The following is a 17,596-nucleotide window of genomic DNA, read 5'->3' on the forward strand; positions in this document are numbered from 1 at the left end:
GGAAGGAAGTATTCCAGGAAGGATTCCATGAAGGAGTCCAGGAAGGAAGGGTTCCAGGAAGTCTTCCATGAAGGATTCCAGGAAGGAAGGAAGGTAGGATTCCAGGTAGGATTCAAGGAAGTAAGGATTCCAGGAAGTAAGGTTTCCATGAAGGATTCCAGGAAGGATTCCGGGAAGAATACCTTGAATGATTCAAGGAAGGATTCCACAAGGAAGGTTTCAAGGAAGGAAGGAAGGAAGAATTCCATGAAGGATTCCAGGAAGGTTTCCAGGAAGGAATTATCCCAAGAAGGAAGTATCCCAGTAATGACGGAAGGAAAGATTCAAGGAAGGATTCAAGGAAGTAAGGATTCCAGGAAGGAAGGATTCCAGGAAGGAAGGAAGGATTCCAGGAAGGAAGGAAGGATTCCAGGAAGGAAGGATTCCAGGAAGGATTCCAGGAAGGATTCCAGGAAGGATTCCAGGAAGGATTCCAGGAAGGAAGGAAGGAAGGAAGGAAGGAAGGAAGGAAGGAAGGAAGGAAGGAAGGAAGGAAGGAAGGAAGGAAGGAAGGAAGGAAGGAAGGAAGGAAGGAAGGAAGGAAGGAAGGAAGGAAGGAAGGAAGGAAGGAAGGAAGGAAGGAAGGAAGGAAGGAAGGAAGGAAGGAAGGATACCAGGAAGGAAGGAAGGAATGAAAGAATTAAGGAAGGATTCCAGGAAGGAATGATTCTAGGAAGGAAGGATTCCAGGAAGGAAGGATTCCAGGAGGGATTCCAGGAAGGATTCCAGGAAGGAAGAATTCCAGGAAGGATTCCAGGAAGGAAGGATTCTAGGAAGGAAGTAAGGCTGGAAGGATTCCAAGAAGGATTCAAGGAAGAATTCCAGGAAGGATTCCAGGAAGGAAGGAAGGAAGGATTCCAGGAAGGATCCCAGGAAGGATTCCATGAAGGAAGGATTCCAGGAAGGATTCCGGGAAGGATTCCCGGAAGGATTCCAGGAAGGAAGGATTCCAGGAAGGAAGGATTCCAGGAAGGAAGGATTCCAGGAAGGAAGGAAGGATTCCAGGAAGGATTCCAGGAAGGAAGGAAGGATTCCAGGAAGGAAGGAAGGATTCCAGGAAGGAAGGATTCCAGGAAGGATTCCAGGAAGGAAGGATTCCAGGAAGGAAGGATTCCAGGAAGGAAGGATTCCAGGAAGGAAGGAAGGATTCCAGGAAGGAAGGAAGGATTCCAGGAAGGAAGGAAGGATTCCAGGAAGGAAGGATTCCAGGAAGGAAGGATTCCAGGAAGGAAGGAAGGAAGGAAGGAAGGAAGGAAGGAAGGAAGGAAGGAAGGAAGGAAGGAAGGAAGGAAGGAAGGAAGGAAGGAAGGAAGGAAGGAAGGAAGGAAGGAAGGAAGGAAGGAAGGAAGGAAGGAAGGAAGGAAGGAAGGAAGGAAGGAAGGAAGGAAGGAAGGAAGGATTCCAGGAGGGAAGGAAGGAAGTATTCCAGGAAGGATTCCATGAAGGAGTCCAGGAAGGAAGGGTTCCAGGAAGTCTTCCATGAAGGATTCCAGGAAGGAAGGAAGGTAGGATTCCAGGTAGGATTCAAGGAAGTAAGGATTCCAGGAAGTAAGGTTTCCATGAAGGATTCCAGGAAGGATTCCGGGAAGAATACCTTGAATGATTCAAGGAAGGATTCCACAAGGAAGGTTTCAAGGAAGGAAGGAAGGAAGAATTCCATGAAGGATTCCAGGAAGGTTTCCAGGAAGGAATTATCCCAAGAAGGAAGTATCCCAGTAATGACGGAAGGAAAGATTCAAGGAAGGATTCAAGGAAGTAAGGATTCCAGGAAGGAAGGATTCCAGGAAGGAAGGAAGGATTCCAGGAAGGAAGGAAGGATTCCAGGAAGGAAGGATTCCAGGAAGGATTCCAGGAAGGATTCCAGGAAGGATTCCAGGAAGGATTCCAGGAAGGATTCCAGGAAGGAAGGAAGGAAGGAAGGAAGGAAGGAAGGAAGGAAGGAAGGAAGGAAGGAAGGAAGGAAGGAAGGAAGGAAGGAAGGAAGGAAGGAAGGAAGGAAGGAAGGAAGGAAGGAAGGATACCAGGAAGGAAGGAAGGAATGAAAGAATTAAGGAAGGATTCCAGGAAGGAATGATTCTAGGAAGGAAGGATTCCAGGAAGGAAGGATTCCAGGAGGGATTCCAGGAAGGATTCCAGGAAGGAAGAATTCCAGGAAGGATTCCAGGAAGGAAGGATTCTAGGAAGGAAGTAAGGCTGGAAGGATTCCAAGAAGGATTCAAGGAAGAATTCCAGGAAGGATTCCAGGAAGGAAGGAAGGAAGGATTCCAGGAAGGATCCCAGGAAGGATTCCATGAAGGAAGGATTCCAGGAAGGATTCCGGGAAGGATTCCCGGAAGGATTCCAGGAAGGAAGGATTCCAGGAAGGAAGGATTCCAGGAAGGAAGGATTCCAGGAAGGAAGGAAGGATTCCAGGAAGGATTCCAGGAAGGAAGGAAGGATTCCAGGAAGGAAGGAAGGATTCCAGGAAGGATTCCAGGAAGGAAGGATTCCAGGAAGGATTCCAGGAAGGAAGGATTCCAGGAAGGAAGGATTCCAGGAAGGAAGGATTCCAGGAAGGAAGGAAGGATTCCAGGAAGGAAGGAAGGATTCCAGGAAGGAAGGAAGGAAGGAAGGAAGGAAGGAAGGAAGGAAGGAAGGAAGGAAGGAAGGAAGGAAGGAAGGAAGGAAGGAAGGAAGGAAGGAAGGAAGGAAGGAAGGAAGGAAGGAAGGAAGGAAGGAAGGAAGGAAGGAAGGAAGGAAGGAAGGAAGGAAGGAAGTGAGAAAGTATTCCAGGTAAGTAGGATGGAAGGACTACAGGAAGGATTCCAGGAAGGAAAGAAAGATTCCAGGAAGGAAGGATTCCTAGAAGGATTCCAAGAAGTAAGTATTCCTGGAAGGAAGGAAGGATTCCAGGAAGGATTCCAGGAAGGAAGTATTCCAGGAAGGAAGGAAGAATTCCAGGAAGGAAGGAAGAATTCCAGGAAGGAAGGAAGAATTCCAGGAAGGAAGGAAGAATTCCAGGAAGGAAGGAAGAATTCCAGGAAGGAAGGAAGAATTCCAGGAAGGATTCCAGGAAGGATTCCAGGAAGGATTCCAGGAAGGATTCCAGGAAGGATACCAGGAAGGAAGGAAGGAAGGAAGGAAGGAAGGAAGGAAGGAAGGAAGGAAGGAAGGAAGGAAGGAAGGAAGGAAGGAAGGAAGGAAGGAAGGAAGGAAGGAAGGAAGGAAGGAAGGAAGGAAGGAAGGAAGGAAGGAAGGAAGGAGGGAAGGAAGGAAGTATTCCAGGAAGGATTCCATGAAGGAGTCCAGGAAGGAAGGGTTCCAGGAAGTCTTCCATGAAGGATTCCAGGAAGGAAGGAAGGTAGGATTCCAGGTAGGATTCAAGGAAGTAAGGATTCCAGGAAGTAAGGTTTCCATGAAGGATTCCAGGAAGGATTCCGGGAAGAATACCTTGAATGATTCAAGGAAGGATTCCACAAGGAAGGAAGAATTCCATGAAGGATTCCAGGAAGGTTTCCAGGAAGGAATTATCCCAAGAAGGAAGTATTCCAGTAATGAAGGAAGGAAAGATTCCAGGAAGGATTCAAGGAAGTAAGGATTCCAGGAAGGAAGGATTCCAGGAAGGAAGGAAGGATTCCAGGAAGGAAGGATTCCAGGAAGGATTCCAGGAAGGATTCCAGGAAGGCAGGATTATAGGAAGGAAGGACTCCAGGAAGGACTCCAGGAAGGAAGGACTCCAGGAAGGAAGGAAGGACTCCAGGAAGGACTCCAGGAAGGACTCCAGGAAGGACTCCAGGAAGGAAGGAAGGAAGGAAGGAAGGAAGGAAGGAAGGAAGGAAGGACGGAAGGAAGTAAGGAAGGATACCAGGAAGGAAGGAAGGAATGAAAGAATTAAGGAAGGATTCCAGGAAGGAATGATTCTAGGAAGGAAGGATTCCAGGAAGGAAGGATTCCAGGAGGGATTCCAGGAAGGATTCCAGGAAGGAAGAATTCCAGGAAGGATTCCAGGAAGGAAGGATTCTAGGAAGGAAGTAAGGCTGGAAGGATTCCAAGAAGGATTCAAGGAAGAATTCCAGGAAGGATTCCAGGAAGGAAGGAAGGAAGGATTCCAGGAAGGATCCCAGGAAGGATTCCATGAAGGAAGGATTCCAGGAAGGATTCCGGGAAGGATTCCAGGAAGGAAGTATTCCAGGAAGGAAGGATTCCAGGAAGGATTCCAGGAAGGATTCCAGGAAGTATTCCAGGAAGGATTCCAGGAAGGATTCCAGAAGGAAGGATTCCAGGAAGGATTCCAGGAAGGATTCCAGGAAGGATTCCAGGAAGGATTCCAGGAAGGAAGGAAGGAAGGAAGGAAGGAAGGAAGGAAGGAAGGAAGGAAGGAAGGAAGGAAGGAAGGAAGGAACAAAGGATTCCAGGAGGGAAGGAAGGAAGGATTCCAGGAAGGATTCCATGAAGGAGTCCAGGAAGGAAGGGTTCCAGGAAGTCTTCCATGAAGGATTCCAGGAAGGAAGGAAGGTAGGATTCCAGGAAGGATTCAAGGAAGTAAGGATTCCAGGAAGTAAGGTTTCCAGGAAGGATTCCAGGAAGGATTCCGGGAAGAATACCTTGAATGATTCAAGGAAGGATTCCACAAGGAAGGTTTCAAGGAAGGAAGGAAGGAAGAATTCCAGGAAGGATTCCAGGAAGGTTTCCAGGAAGGAAGGATCCCAAGAAGGAAGTATTCCAGTAATGAAGGAAGGAAAGATTCCAGGAAGGATTCAAGGAAGTAAGGATTCCAGGAAGGAAGGATTCCAGGAAGGAAGGAAGGATTCCAGGAAGGAAGGATTCCAGGAAGGATTCCAGGAAGGATTCCAGGAAGGAAGGAAGGATTCCAGGAAGGAAGGACTCCAGGAAGGACTCCAGGAAGGACTCCAGGACGGACTCCAGGAAGGATTCCCGGAAGGATTCCCGGAAGGATTCCAGGAAGGAAGGATTCCAGGAAGGAAGGATTCCAGGAAGGAAGGATTCCAGGAAGGAAGGAAGGATTCCAGGAAGGATTCCAGGAAGGATTCCAGGAAGGAAGGATTCCAGGAAGGAAGGATTCCAGGAAGGATTCCAGGAAGGAAGGATTCCAGGAAGGAAGGAAGGAAGGATTCCAGGAAGGAAGGATTCCAGGAAGGATTCCAGGAAGGATTCCAGGAAGGAAGGATTCCAGGAAGGATTCCGGGAAGGATTCCGGGAAGGATTCCAGGAAGGAAGGATTCCAGGAAGGATTCCAGGAAGGATTCCAGGAAGGATTCCAGGAAGGAAGGATTCCAGGAAGGAAGGATTCCAGGAAGGAAGGAAGGATTCCAGGAAGGAAGGAAGGATTCCAGGAAGGATTCCAGGAAGGATTCCAGGAAGGAAGGATTCCAGGAAGGAAGGATTCCAGGAAGGAAGGATTCCAGGAAGGAAGGATTCCAGGAAGGAAGGATTCCAGGAAGGAAGGAAGGATTCCAGGAAGGAAGGAAGGATTCCAGGAAGGAAGGAAGGATTCCAGGAAGGAAGGAAGGATTCCAGGAAGGAAGGAAGGATTCCAGGAAGGAAGGAAGGATTCCAGGAAGGAAGGAAGGATTCCAGGAAGGAAGGAAGGATTCCAGGAAGGAAGGAAGGATTCCAGGAAGGAAGGAAGGATTCCAGGAAGGAAGGAAGGATTCCAGGAAGGATTCCAGGAAGGATTCCAGGAAGGATTCCAGGAAGGATTCCAGGAAGGATTCCAGGAAGGATTCCAGGAAGGATTCCAGGAAGGATTCCAGGAAGGATTCCAGGAAGGATTCCAGGAAGGATTCCAGGAAGGATTCCAGGAAGGAAGGAAGGAAGGAAGGAAGGAAGGAAGGAAGGAAGGAAGGAAGGAAGGAAGGAAGGAAGGAAGGAAGGAAGGAAGGAAGGAAGGAAGGAAGGAAGGAAGGAAGGAAGGAAGGAAGGAAGTGAGAAAGTATTCCAGGTAAGTAGGAAGGAAGGACTACAGGAAGGATTCCAGGAAGGAAAGAAAGATTCCAGGAAGGAAGGATTCCTAGAAGGATTCCAAGAAGTAAGTATTCCAGGAAGGAAGGAAGGATTCCAGGAAGGATTCCAGGAAGGAAGTATTCCAGGAAGGAAGGAAGAATTCCAGGAAGGAAGGAAGAATTCCAGGAAGGAAGGAAGAATTCCAGGAAGGAAGAATTCCAGGAAGGAAGAATTCCAGGAAGGATTCCAGGAAGGATTCCAGGAAGGATTCCAGGAAGGATTCCAGGAAGGAAGGATTCCAGGAAGGATTCCATGAAGGAAGGATTCCAGGAAGGATTCCGGGAAGGATTCCCGGAAGGATTCCAGGAAGGAAGGATTCCAGGAAGGAAGGATTCCAGGAAGGAAGGATTCCAGGAAGGAAGGAAGGATTCCAGGAAGGAAGGAAGGATTCCAGGAAGGAAGGAAGGATTCCAGGAAGGAAGGATTCCAGGAAGGAAGGATTCCAGGAAGGATTCCAGGAAGGATTCCAGGAAGGATTCCAGGAAGGAAGGATTCCAGGAAGGATTCCAGGAAGGATTCCAGGAAGTATTCCAGGAAGGAAGGAAGGAAGGAAGGAAGGAAAGAAGGAAGGAAGGAAGGAAGGAACAAAGGATTCCAGGAGGGAAGTAAGGAAGGATTCCAGGAAGGATTCCATGAAGGAGTCCAGGAAGGAAGGGTTCCAGGAAGTCTTCCATGAAGGATTCCAGGAAGGAAGGAAGGTAGGATTCCAGGAAGGATTCAAGGAAGTAAGGATTCCAGGAAGTAAGGTTTCCAGGAAGGATTCCAGGAAGGATTCCGGGAAGAATACCTTGAATGATTCAAGGAAGGATTCCACAAGGAAGGTTTCAAGGAAGGAAGGAAGGAAGGATTCCAGGAAGGAAGGATTCCAGGAAGGTTTCCAGGAAGGAAGGATCCCAAGAAGGAAGTATTCCAGTAATGAAGGAAGGAAAGATTCCAGGAAGGATTCAAGGAAGTAAGGATTCCAGGAAGGAAGGATTCCAGGAAGGAAGGAAGGATTCCAGGAAGGAAGGATACCAGGAAGGATTCCAGGAAGGATTCCAGGAAGGAAGAAAGGATTCCAGGAAGGAAGGACTCCAGGAAGGACTCCAGGAAGGACTCCAGGAAGGACTCCAGGAAGGATTCCCCGAAGGATTCCCGGAAGGATTCCAGGAAGGAAGGATTCCAGGAAGGAAGGATTCCAGGAAGGAAGGATTCCAGGAAGGAAGGAAGGATTCCAGGAAGGAAGGAAGGATTCCAGGAAGGAAGGAAGGATTCCAGGAAGGAAGGATTCCAGGAAGGATTCCAGGAAGGAAGGATTCCAGGAAGGAAGGAAGGAAGGATTCCAGGAAGGATTCCAGGAAGGATTCCAGGAAGGATTCCAGGAAGGAAGGATTCCGGGAAGGATTCCGGGAAGGATTCCGGGAAGGATTCCAGGAAGGATTCCAGGAAGGAAGGATTCCAGGAAGGATTCCAGGAAGGATTCCAGGAAGGAAGGATTCCAGGAAGGATTCCAGGAAGGATTCCAGGAAGGATTCCAGGAAGGATTCCAGGAAGGAAGGATTCCAGGAAGGAAGGATTCCAGGAAGGAAGGAAGGAAGGATTCCAGGAAGGAAGGATTCCAGGAAGGAAGGATTCCAGGAAGGAAGGATTCCAGGAAGGAAGGATTCCAGGAAGGAAGGATTCCAGGAAGGAAGGATTCCAGGAAGGAAGGATTCCAGGAAGGAAGGATTCCAGGAAGGAAGGATTCCAGGAAGGAAGGATTCCAGGAAGGAAGGATTCCAGGAAGGATTCCAGGAAGGAAGGAAGGATTCCAGGAAGGAAGGAAGGATTCCAGGAAGGAAGGAAGGATTCCAGGAAGGAAGGAAGGATTCCAGGAAGGAAGGAAGGATTCCAGGAAGGAAGGAAGGATTCCAGGAAGGAAGGAAGGATTCCAGGAAGGAAGGAAGGATTCCAGGAAGGAAGGATTCCAGGAAGGAAGGATTCCAGGAAGGATTCCAGGAAGGAAGGAAGGATTCCAGGAAGGAAGGAAGGAAGGAAGGAAGGAAGGAAGGAAGGAAGGAAGGAAGGAAGGAAGGAAGGAAGGAAGGAAGGAAGGAAGGAAGGAAGGAAGGAAGGAAGGAAGGAAGGAAGGAAGGAAGGAAGGAAGGAAGGAAGGAAGGAAGGAAGGAAGGAAGGAAGGAAGGAAGTGAGAAAGTATTCCAGGTAAGTAGGATGGAAGGACTACAGGAAGGATTCCAGGAAGGAAAGAAAGATTCCAGGAAGGAAGGATTCCTAGAAGGATTCCAAGAAGTAAGTATTCCTGGAAGGAAGGAAGGATTCCAGGAAGGATTCCAGGAAGGAAGGATTCCAGGACGGAAGGAAGGAAGGAAGGAAGGAAGGAAGGAAGGAAGGAAGGAAGGAAGGAAGGAAGGAAGGAAGGAAGGAAGGAAGGAAGGAAGGAAGGAAGGAAGGAAGGAAGGAAGGAAGGAAGGAAGGAAGGAAGGAAGGAAGGAAGGAAGGAAGGAAGGAAGGAAAGAAGGAATCCAGGAAGGAAGAATTCCAGGAAGGAAGGAAGGATTCCAGGAAGGATTCCAGGAAGGATTCCAGGAAGGATTCCAGGAAGGATTCCAGGAAGGATTCCAGGAAGGAAGGAAGGAAGGAAGGAAGGAAGGAAGGAAGGAAGGAAGGAAGGAAGGAAGGAAGGAAGGAAGGAAGGAAGGAAGGAAGGAAGGAAGGAAGGAAGGAAGGAAGGAAGGAAGGAAGGAAGGAAGGAAGGAAGGAAGGAAGGGGGGAAGGAAGGGGGGAAGGACGGAAGGATTCCAGGAAGGATTCCAGGAAGGAAGGATTCCAGGAAGGATGGATTCCAGGAAGGAAGGAAGGATTCCAGGAAGGAAGGAAGGATTCCAGGAAGGAAGGAAGGAAGGATTCCAGGAAGGAAGGATTCCAGGAAGGAAGGATTCCAGGAAGGAAGGATTCCAGGAAGGATGGATTCCAGGAAGGAAGGAAGGAAGGATTCCAGGAAGGAAGGAAGGATTCCAGGAAGGAAGGATTCCAGGAAGGAAGGAAGGAAGGAAGGAAGGATTCCAGGAAGGAAGGAAGGATTCCAGGAAGGATTCCAGGAAGGATTCCAGGAAGGAAGGATTCCAGGAAGGAAGGAAGGATTCCAGGAAGGAAGGAAGGAAGGATTCCAGGAAGGAAGGATTCCAGGAAGGATTCCAGGAAGGATTCCAGGAAGGAAGGATTCCAGGAAGGAAGGATTCCAGGATGGAAGGAAGGATTCCAGGAAGGAAGGAAGGATTCCAGGAAGGAAGGAAGGATTCCAGGAAGGAAGGAAGGATTCCAGGAAGGAAGGAAGGATTCCAGGAAGGAAGGATTCCAGGAAGGAAGGATTCCAGGAAGGAAGGATTCCAGGAAGGAAGGAAGGATTCCAGGAAGGATTCCAGGAAGGATTCCAGGAAGGATTCCAGGAAGGAAGGAAAGAAGGAAGGAAGGAAGGAAGGAAGGAAGGAAGGAAGGAAGGAAGGAAGGAAGGAAGGAAGGAAGGAAGGAAGGAAGGAAGGAAGGAAGGAAGGAAGGAAGGAAGGAAGGAAGGAAGGAAGGAAGGAAGGAAGGAAGGAAGGAAGGAAGGAAGGAAGGAAGGAAGGAAGGAAGGAAGGAAGGAAGGAAGGAAGGAAAGAAGGAATCCAGGAAGGAAGAATTCCAGGAAGGAAGGAAGGATTCCAGGAAGGATTCCAGGAAGGATTCCAGGAAGGATTCCAGGAAGGATTCCAGGAAGGAAGGAAGGAAGGAAGGAAGGAAGGAAGGAAGGAAGGAAGGAAGGAAGGAAGGAAGGAAGGAAGGAAGGAAGGAAGGAAGGAAGGAAGGGGGGAAGGAAGGGGGGAAGGACGGAAGGATTCCAGGAAGGATTCCAGGAAGGAAGGATTCCAGGAAGGATGGATTCCAGGAAGGAAGGAAGGATTCCAGGAAGGAAGGAAGGATTCCAGGAAGGAAGGAAGGAAGGATTCCAGGAAGGAAGGATTCCAGGAAGGAAGGATTCCAGGAAGGAAGGATTCCAGGAAGGATGGATTCCAGGAAGGAAGGAAGGAAGGATTCCAGGAAGGAAGGAAGGATTCCAGGAAGGAAGGATTCCAGGAAGGAAGGAAGGAAGGAAGGAAGGATTCCAGGAAGGAAGGAAGGATTCCAGGAAGGATTCCAGGAAGGATTCCAGGAAGGAAGGATTCCAGGAAGGAAGGAAGGATTCCAGGAAGGAAGGAAGGAAGGATTCCAGGAAGGAAGGATTCCAGGAAGGATTCCAGGAAGGATTCCAGGAAGGAAGGATTCCAGGAAGGAAGGATTCCAGGAAGGAAGGAAGGATTCCAGGAAGGAAGGAAGGATTCCAGGAAGGAAGGAAGGATTCCAGGAAGGAAGGAAGGATTCCAGGAAGGAAGGAAGGATTCCAGGAAGGAAGGAAGGATTCCAGGAAGGAAGGAAGGATTCCAGGAAGGAAGGATTCCAGGAAGGAAGGATTCCAGGAAGGAAGGATTCCAGGAAGGAAGGAAGGATTCCAGGAAGGATTCCAGGAAGGATTCCAGGAAGGATTCCAGGAAGGATTCCAGGAAGGAAGGAAAGAAGGAAGGAAGGAAGGAAGGAAGGAAGGAAGGAAGGAAGGAAGGAAGGAAGGAAGGAAGGAAGGAAGGAAGGAAGGAAGGAAGGAAGGAAGGAAGGAAGGAAGGAAGGAAGGAAGGAAGGAAGGAAGGAAGGAAGGAAGGAAGGAAGGAAGGAAGGAAGGAAGGAAGGAAGGAAGGAAGGAAGGAAGGAAGGAAGGAGGGAAGGAAGGAAGGAGGGAAGGAAGGAAGGATTCCAGGAAGGATTCCATGAAGGTGTCCAGGAAGGAAGGGTTCCAGGAAGTCTTCCATGAAGGATTCCAGGAAGGAAGGAAGGTAGGATTCCAGGAAGGATTCAAGGAAGTAAGGATTCCAGGAAGTAAGGTTTCCATGAAGGATTCCAGGAAGGATTCCGGGAAGAATACCTTGAATGATTCAAGGAAGGATTCCACAAGGAAGGTTTCAAGGAAGGAAGGAAGGAAGAATTCCAGGAAGGATTCCAGGAAGGTTTCCAGGAAGGAAGGATCCCAAGAAGGAAGTATTCCAGTAATGAAGGAAGGAAAGATTCCAGGAAGGATTCAAGGAAGTAAGGATTCCAGGAAGGAAGGATTCCAGGAAGGATTCTAGGAAGGAAGGAAGGATTCCATGATGGAAGGAGTATTCAAGGAAGGAAGGAAGGAAGGAAGGAAGGAAACTGTTGCCCTCCAAAACAATTGAAGAAATATTTCCCCGGTTAATAAATAACAGGCTTTTTTGGGGAATTTTTATTGTGTGTATAATACATCTCCGATCTACGATTTAATTACACTCTGGAAGCTATTGACTAATAAAAGGCAGCAGCCAGTGGAAAGGGTCCTTCTTGCCATGGCTTAATAGGCAAGCAATAAACAAGGTGCATTTTTTCACCTTCTATTCAATAAAACCAGGGTATTAAATATGCAGGCAGAGCACCTCCATTAAGTAATTCACTTCCTTCCTTTTCTTTCTCCTTTTTCTCTCCTCTTCTCCTCCTTTTGTTTCCCTCAAGACAGAGAAGGTTAAAAAGAAAAAAAAGAAAATGCTATATATGAAACCCCTGGCTATACGTGAGCTGTACTTTAATGAGGCTGCATCTTAGTCCCTCTGCTATACTAAGTAAACATGTTTCCTCCCTGCAAAGAAAGGCTTTGCTTGCCCGGCCAAAGGGAAAAGAGCTTAGGGAATATTAGGAGGCTTTTTTTCTGCTCACACTTTTCCTCCGACTAAAATAAAACCTTTCCTCACATTACAGAATGAATGGTCATTTACAAAGTTACAAGTATGAGCTATTTCCATATTGCTCACAATGCATTTGAGCCTTTACAGGAAATCAGAGACCAGACAACTCACCTGAAAATCATGTTCCAGTTTCTAAAACTTAGCTAAATCTAGGAATTACACCTGGATTTAATCAAAAAAGCCAGGTTGACTCTCTCGGCCAGTTATGATTTCAACTCTGGACAGAGACCTGAAAAACAAAAGTCTTACATGGCTACATAACAGGACTACTACAAGAATACTGTGTGACTATTTTGAGGCTCTGGGAGACATCTGGTGTGGTGCTTTGCTGTGGGACCCCCAACATGATACAGAAGGGTAACAGGTTCAAAATACAACTTAAGTCCCTTTCTCACCCTTCACTGCAGCACTGAGCAGGACTGGAGCATATCCCTGACTATGCCTCCCCTGCCTGGAACCTGAACACTCAGCTGCTGCTGACATGTCTTTGCAAAGAAAGAGGAGGCAGCAGGCAGCATGAGCTCTCACACTTCTTGCTGGCCCTGGCTCTCTGGAGGGAGGGCACTAACAGGTATCTTTGCTTTCTTTGTCCTTGACCTACCCATCACAAGCCCCTGCATAATGACCGCTTGGGTCAGAGCTGGGTGAGCACCGGCTACTTCAGCCTTCTCAAGCGCTCCCTCCTTATGACTATGCTGATATGTCTGTAAGTTTTGGCTTCTCAGTTCCTGAGGAAGGAAGCAGCAGAAAGATGGCTCCCACAGAGTGAGGAGTCAGATATTAAACTAGAAACCTGCATCCACATGCACCAAGTGGGTGAGCTGCTATTTGAGAAACCCCACCGCTGATTAGCAAGCACTCGCGCTTTCAGACGATTCCAGCCGCTGCACCTCATTTCCCACCGGAGCATGCAGGAGTGCGAGTCCAGTAACGACCGCACGGAGCTCCCCAGGAAGAGGAGCCTGGCCTTGAAACATGCAAGGGAGAGCAACTGAGCTGCGCTAGCTGTCATTGCCTCCCTGCCGGGCCTGGGGAGGGAGTGGGGAAAGAGGAGTTGAGTTGGGAATGTTTCCTGACTCAAAAGCAGTGCGTTCATTCGCGGAGGCGCTGCCACTGTTAATAGGTTGTGGCAATGGAAAAGCGTCTCGCAGGCAGGACGGTGGGAGGCTGATCAGCTCCAGCAGAAGAAGTGAGGTCAGTGGTAATGAGAGACAGTGATGAGGAATGCAAATTGCAGGAGGATTTATGGAGCAGTTTCTGCTCAGCGAACAGATTTCAGATAAGTGGACTGTTAATAAGGCAGGCAAGCTCTTCAGCAGTGCTAGCTGTTGGAAGGGGACTTTTCTTACTTGCATTCACACCAGCCCAGCTGCAGGGGTGCCGACAGCACAGACAACACTGCACATATATCCCTCACCACGCACACAGGGGTAGCACATGTGATAAGCTGAAAGAAAGCAGGGATAGATGGCAGAAGACCAGAAGACTGCTTACCAGCACAAAAAGGAAAAGTGCACAATTTAGCAGGCTCAAGCCCTAACCAAAGCCACTTTTATCTTCTCTCAGTCTGTTCCTTCTTCCTCAGAATACACCATGGTGTTAGATGAGTATCTCTCACTATTCCTATCAGAGATGAAGTGACCTAAAGGCATGCACCAAAAATCCCAGCACAGCTGGGAAGGACAAGCTTACCTTGCTTACCTCTTGCCACACGGGCTCGAGTCTGTCAGGATTTTTGCTGCTGTGAATTACAAATAGTAGGTGTCACAGGCTCTGCTGAGGAATGCTGCTCTCAGGGCAGTCTGCAGGATGCACATACTAGACATACTAGAAATCCCTTTTCTTTCAGTATTATTCCTTCTAAAAGCTGTGGGATTTTGTCACAATAGAGCCTCTCAGCCATCAGAGGATTACCCAGGTTCTCAGCCACAGAGTTGTCGCCCTCAGCTGCTTGGTGTGGTGACACACCTAAGCCTGCAAAACTTCCATTCCCAGCACTGGCCTTGCAATAGTATTCCAAGTAATGTGCCCACCAGAAAGTTGTTAGATTTGAGTCTTCAGGTTAAGGAGGCCCCATAGATGAGCTGTCATTGAGCCCTTGTTGTTGGTAAGAGCAAGTCCTCCCCATCAGAGGAGGTGAGCTGGAAAGACCCACTCAAAGTTCTTGCTGTAAATCCTGAGCTGAGGCTGCCCTGGCAGGTTATGCTGGGAATGGTCCTGCCTCAAGAAAGAGAGGTAATGGGAACAGGCTCTTCTGGGCAGACCATCCTTAAGACATAGGAATGGCAATGGATCCTCTCTGTCAATGGAAAAAGCAGACCAAATTCCCAAGCTAGAACCCTCCACTGGGAGTCTATTCCTTCCTATCGATGTTCTGAGCCAGTGGACAGGGCTCTCACAAACATGCACACAGCAGGTGATATAGCAAGGGACAATGGGTGACATGGACAAAGGATGTTGGATCCTGCAGCAGCCACTGCTCAGACCGTGTTATTTGCGTGACCACAGCAACCATGTGTGTTCCTTGGCTTCCTGACAACACGAGAGCTCCTGGCAACTATTGGGCATGCCCTTCTGGAACAGCAGAGGACCAGGGCAGTGCACATCTGCATCTAAACTAGACCACAATAGGGGTGTTAGAGACAGAAACGAAATAAGCTCATTTCATCCTGAATACATGAGACTTGACAAGCCTATTAAAGGGCTGCAACCTACTGTGTCTCGTTATGAAAAATTAGTGCTGTCGTATAAAAATACTGGAGACAGTGTGTCACTTAAGGAAAGAATGTCTTGAGGATATGGTCGTTTCTTAATAGGCCCTACATCATCAGGGATGTACATACATCAGGAGTGAGCCAAGGGGATTTGGACTGGGAGCTAGTATCGCTCAAGTCTGACACCTTTAGGATACTCTGGTTTGCCCATCTCTTCCTGCTTGAACGAGAAGCAGCTGCAGTAGCCAGGGGTTAAATGGACCAAAGAAGAATTTTGCTTGCTTTTTGCAGTGTCTCAATGAAAAACACAGTAAGAAAAAACAATAGGTTGGATTCGAACAGAAAGAAAAACGTGTAAAGGTTTGTAGCAAAATAAAATTAAACCACAACCATTTCATCTTTAGCCAAACTCAAACTGGTCAATTTAAACACAATGTTTTTTTCTTCTCTGGGTTATTCAAACCGTTGCCTAATCTTTTATTTTTAATGTAGATCAGTGCTACTGCCATTTCAAAAAACAAAAATATTTCTATGAAAACAAGGTCAAAATTAAATATTTGAGTGTTTCAAAAATTAAATACCTCTATCAAATCCAAGATGTTTTGACATTTACAATAATTCTTAGCTCTTTTCCCTCTGGGTTTTTTGGGGGTTTGGTGGTTTGTATTTTTTGCTATAATTCTTTGCCAGACTTGGTCTAAGCATATCCAGAATTTTGGCTTTTTCATTTTCTCCCCACTTCAGACCCTGACATGTCTCTTTTATTGTTTATTTAGGGGGTTTTCTCCACTTGTCAGGTTGAACCTTCTCATGGCTCTGAGGACTGATGCAGTATAAAAATAAGAATAAAAATGTTTTTGACTCCATCTCTTCCCCAGTATTTGGGAAAGACCCAAGGAACTCAAACATCTCTGTGCCATCTAGCACCTTGCTACCTTTGCTGTGACCATGAGCAAACAAACACATCAGCTCTATGCAAGTGAATGATCAATGGAAAAGCAAAGGTGAGTCCTACTAAGATGTGCATCTTTACTGGCATGCAAAAACCACATAGGCAGAATGAAACTATCAGTCCCTGCTGAAGTGCAGTAAGGCCCTACCAGGAAAGCTATGGCTATAATGGGGAGAAGAGCAGCGGCATCTCTTCTCCCCATTATAGAGATACAATATAAGTGCAGTAAGAGACATTGGTCTGCACCCTCAGACATCAGACTTTCACATCTCAGGCATGTTCAAACAAAGGTTAACTCAGTGTCTTTTCCTGGCCTCTATTCTTATAATTAAAGTGAAAAGATTTCTCCTGCCAGTTACCTAGGAATGTTACCTTCCAGACAGGCAGAGGGAACACACATATGACAGCTGGAAGAGAAACCAAAGCACTTTGCCTCACAAAAGGAAATACAAATGAGCAATCTGAGTGCCATCAAACCTGCTGTGAGTGAGAAAGAGAGAGAGAGGTAGGATCAAATCCCTTGTTAGACCTTAAGCTCTCTGGAATTAGGCCACTTTAAGAAGTAAAAGGACTAGAGTTTAAAGGATTCTGAGAATTTCCCATTTCTTGAGATAACTATGACCTTTACAAAGAAAACTACAAAGAACCCAGACAATAAAAGAATGAGACTTCTGTGTCTTTCTTTTTCTTTCTTTCTTTTCTTTACTTCCCACCCCCTCAGCTTTTTTTGTAGAAACAGGTAATTGTGCTGCTCTTTCTTAGAAGATGCAGCTCTCCCTCAGCTAGAGCTTCATAATAGAAGTGTCAGTACTGCCGCCCTTGGCCCGATGGAAAATTTGCATGGAGAATACAGCCGTGTGAAACTCATCATTAAAAAACCTGCCTTTACAGTATGCTCTGGAGCAGACGCAGAAAAGATACAACTACTGGGGTCAACTCTAACCTAAGTCTGTTGAAGTCTTAGCCTAAATCCACTGATGTCTAAGTCAATTGCCCTAATGAAGATGGACAATCGCTGGCACAGGTTACTACCTCTATTCTAATGCCTCACAGCTATACTGGCATGAAGTAGTATACAGTGCTCATTTCAGTTCCTCTGGGAGATGGTACCTTGTGTCCTCTGGTGCTCCACTCAGAGATGAACTAAATCTATCTGCTGAAATGTACACTGTGCTCTTCTGTCGGTCTGCCACAAAGGTTAACATGCTTCAAAGAAAACGCTTGGAAGAAATTCCCTATAGCTGCAACTAGCTATAGAGATTTACATGTGAACCACAGAAAGCAGGAAGTAATGAGAAGGGAAAAGGAATTTAAAGTTTTCTTGCTATGGAGAGAAAGGATATATCTCTTCCACACATCCAGACACAGAGCACATTGTGTGGTCACAGGGGTACAGAGCACAACACACCCATCACATGCATACAACAAAGGTACTCTCTGTGGCACCCCTGCACACAAGGCTTTCACAGGCACACAAAGGACTGGAAACACTCCAGTGTCCACTGGAAGGACACCCTAAATGAGCCAGTCAAAGCTCAGACTTGCAAAGAGAAGTTTCTGTTTCCAGAAACTCAAGTGTGAATAAAAACTCGTGTGAGCATGCAGTCATTTGCACAGGCCCAGACAATTCCAGGCATGCATGTCTGCAGCCAGACACATGATACAAGGTACCCACACTCTGAGTGACAGACTTCATACACCATCTCACACTCTCAGGATATACATGTTCCAAATCCCAACAAACGTCAGTATAGTAACTGATTCATACAGCAGCACAAAATGTAAACCTGTTCCAAATAGACTCAGTAATAAACATCCACACACATCATTGAACAATTTATCCACACCCACAGGTATTCCTGTCCATAACCTATATAGGCACAGAGAAATGGGACAGTTGCCCAGCCAGATGCAAATCAGTTGTAGGCGTAGGAATGCCTGCTTACCAGACTGCTCCGAGGAGTCACAAACCTCATTAGGCAAGGTCTGCCTAGCTCTTAGGAACTCACCCCTTCTCTTTGAGGTTCAGGTTTTTCGTCCACTTGGTGTTCTTTATCTGCAAAATCTCTTTCCATTCCTCTATCCCTCTT

The sequence above is a fragment of the Sturnus vulgaris genome, chromosome 2, assembly GCF_052056855.1.
Source record: "Sturnus vulgaris isolate bStuVul1 chromosome 2, bStuVul1.hap1, whole genome shotgun sequence".
Classification (NCBI taxonomy): Eukaryota; Metazoa; Chordata; class Aves; order Passeriformes; family Sturnidae; genus Sturnus; species Sturnus vulgaris.